Genomic DNA, 3,731 nt, shown 5'->3' on the forward strand with positions numbered 1-3,731 from the left:
CTCAGCCTGGCGCAGGCAATGACATCAGCGGGCGTTCAACCTGATGCCGGGCGTAAATTCCCGAACAATAATACTGAAATTTTTCAAATACGACACAAAGTGATCGTGCTGAAGCGATTAAATAACAATTATATTGCACATGTTTTCGTCGCAAAACTAAAAGGCATAACTCAATAATATGAACAAAGCCTGGTAAACATCACCAAGTTTGGAAAGATACTGGAGTGGAGGTTATTTTTTTGAATGGTTCAATCTATTATTGATAAGATTATTAAATACAGAATAAAAAGTCAATTGATAGGCAAGAATTATCTTCCTAATATTTTTTCTGAATGAAAGTTCGTTGTCTATCTACAGATGCTGCCTGACCCGCTGTGTTTTCATTATATTATTTTCCAGTATCTGCAGGTTTTTTTTTGTTTAAGTTATTATAAATTTGTTCACTGGCAAACACTTTGGGAATAGATCATTTTGTCTACCAATTGTAACAGTTGTTGGGAGTTGGGAATTTAGACTGAGAATGATTGCATAGACCTATCAAAGTTCAAAATAAATTTCTTATCAAAGTACATGTATATCACCATATATAAACCTGAGATCTGTTTTCTTGCGGGCATTCACAGAATCAGAATGAGGCTTAATATCATTGGCATGTGTTGTGAGATTTACTGACTTTGGGGCAACAGTACAATGCAATACATAATAATGGTGAAAAAGTATGAAAATATATCACCTAAGTATATACACAATGTTAAAATCAGTGAGTACTGCACAAAATAGAAATAAAAGAAATAGTGAGGTAGTGTTCATGGGTTCAATGTCCATTCAGACATTGATGGCAGAGGGAAAGAAGCTGTTTTTGAATTGTTGAGTGTGTTCCTTCAGGCTTCTGTGCCTCCTTCCTGATGGGAGCTATAAGAACAGGACGTGACATAGGAAGATAAGAAATAGGAGCAGGAGTAGGCCATCCGGCCCATCAAACCTGCCCCATGGCCAATCTGTCCATAAATTCAGCTTCATCTTCCTCCCTTTTCCCCATAACCCTTAATTCCCTTACTATGTAAAAACCTATCTAACTTGTTGTGTATGTGGCCTGGTTACACAACTATGTCATTAATAAAAATGCTGGAGATGGGAACGAAGTTTCATGGTTCCTTACTGGTAGAGTCTGAACTTGACACACCCGTATAGATCAATACGTGCCTTATAGCACATGCAACGACGTGCTACTAAAACATAAAGTAGTCCCTTATTATAATGTAGGCTATATGGTACATAACTGTTTCTGAAACATATTTAGTGAAAAAGCCTCAACTGCTTCCCTGGGCAGAGAATTCCACAGATTCACCACTCTCTGGGAAAAACAGTTTCTCCTCATCTCCGTCCTGAATCTTGAGGCAATATCCCCGAGTTCTAGTTTCATCTACCAATGAAAACAACTTTCCTACTTTTATCCTATCTATCCCTTTCAAAATTTTGCATGGTTCTATAAGATCCCCTCTCATTCTTCTGAACTCCAGAGAGTATAGTCCCAGGCGACTCAATCTCTCCTCATCCCTGGAATCAACCTGGTGAACCAACTCTGCACTGCCTCCAAAGCCAGTATATCCTTCCTCAAGTATGGAGACCGGAACTGCACACAGTACTTCAGGTGCGGCCTTTCAAAATGTTTCGCTATTTCTTCCTTAGTGACAGCTTCAATTATTTTTCCGACTACAGATGTTAAGCTAACTGGCCTATAGTTACCCGTCTTTTGCCTACATCCTTTTTTAAAAAGTGGTGTGACATTTGCTGTTTTCCAATCCACTGGGACGTGCCCAGAGTCTAGGGAGTCTTGATAAATGATTACCATCGCGTCTACTATAACCACTGCCAATTCCTTCAGCACCCTGGGATGCATCCCATCAGGACCAGGGGACTTATCTACCCTCAGACCCTGTAGTTTGTTCATCACTATCTCTTTAGTGACAGTGATTTTATCGAGGTCCTCACCTCCCATTTTGTCCATAACATCCTCCTTTGGCATATTAGATGTGTCCTCCATCATCTGACCTGGGTGATGGGGACCTTAATGATGGACATTGCCTTTTTGAGGCACCGCTCCTTGAAGATGTCCTGGATACTATGGAGGCCAGTGCCCAAAATGGAGCTGACTAAGTTTACAACTCTCTGCATCTTACTTTGATCCTGTACAGTAGTCCCCCACCTCCCACACTGGACGGTGATACAGCCAGTTAGCATGCTCACCGTGGTTCATCTGTAGAAATCCAAGAAATTCAATAAAATCGTGAAAGTCTGTACTCAAAAGATGGACAAACAACCAATATACAAAAAATAACTGTGGATACAAAAGAAAATAATAACAATAATAAATAAACAATTAAATAGAGAGGACAAGAGATGAAGAGACCTTGGAATGCATAGGTTGTGGGAACAGTTCAGTGATGGGGTGAGTGACGTTATCCCCTCTGGTTCAAGAACTTGATGGTTTAGTGGTAATAACTGCTCCTGAACCTGGTGGTGTGAGTCCTGAGAATCCTGTCCCTTTTTCCCTAAAAGCAGCAGTGAAAAGAGAGCATGGCCTTTGTGATGGGGCCTCGATGATGGATGCTGCTTTTCTGTGAGAGTGCTCTGTGTGGATGTGCTTAATGGTGGGGAGGGCCTTACTCACGATTGGCTGGGCTGCATCCACTACAACTTTGCTTTATCTGCCAAAAGCAGAACTTCTCAGTGGCCAAACATTTTAATTCCAATTCACATTCCCACTCTGACATTTTGGACCATAGCCTCCTCTTGTGACAAGATGGAGGGGCAACACCTTATATTCTGTCCGGGTAGCCTCCAACCTGATGGCATGAATAGATAGATAGATATACTTTATTAATCCCAAGGGAAATTGGGTTTCGTTACAGCCGCACCAACCAAGAATAGAGCATAAATACAGCAATACAAAAACCACAAACAATCAAACAACAAAATGCAAACTATGTCAGATGGAAAATAAGTCCAGGACCAGTCTATTGGCTCAGGGTGTCTGACCCTCCACGGGAGGAGCTGCAAGTTCTATGGCCACAGGCAGGAACGACCTCCCGTGCCGCCCAGTGTTGTGTCTCGGTGGAATGTGGCCAAAGTCCAACAGTAAAAAGTTCATTATCCGCTCTACAAACACATTCCTGGATCGTAATATGACCTGGATTGCACCATCCGTTGTTAACCAGAACAGTAAGCACCCACCTCCTTTACGCTTACTGCTCTCAGTGCACTTCCGGTCAGCCCGAACGGTCTGGAAGCCGTCCATGGAGAAGTTTTGATCAGGTATGTCCTCGTGCAGCCCCATTCCAGTAAAACACATCACACTGCACTCCCGAAATGTTCTCTGACGCCTGGCTAGCGCCGTGAACTCGTCCATTTTATTACCCACCGAACTCCTCTTCTCCATAAGTCTCTGTTGTCTCGACCCGGTCCTCTTTCTTCGACTTTGTGATCCCCCTCTGCATCCTCTGTGTGTTTTCCTCCAGTATCGATGTCTCCTTCTGGTAAAATAAAATTTCCCCCACCCTCCCTCTATTTCCCACTCTGGCCCTTTACCTCTTCTCACCTGCCTATTACTTACCCCTGGGTCCCCTCCTACTTCCTTTTCTCCTATGATCCACTCTCCTCTCCTATAAGATTCCTTCTTCTCCGGCCCTTTACCTTTTCCACTCACTTGGCTTCACCTATCACTTTCCAGC

This window comes from Mobula hypostoma, chromosome 8 (assembly GCF_963921235.1).
Source record: "Mobula hypostoma chromosome 8, sMobHyp1.1, whole genome shotgun sequence".
NCBI lineage: Eukaryota > Metazoa > Chordata > Chondrichthyes > Myliobatiformes > Myliobatidae > Mobula > Mobula hypostoma.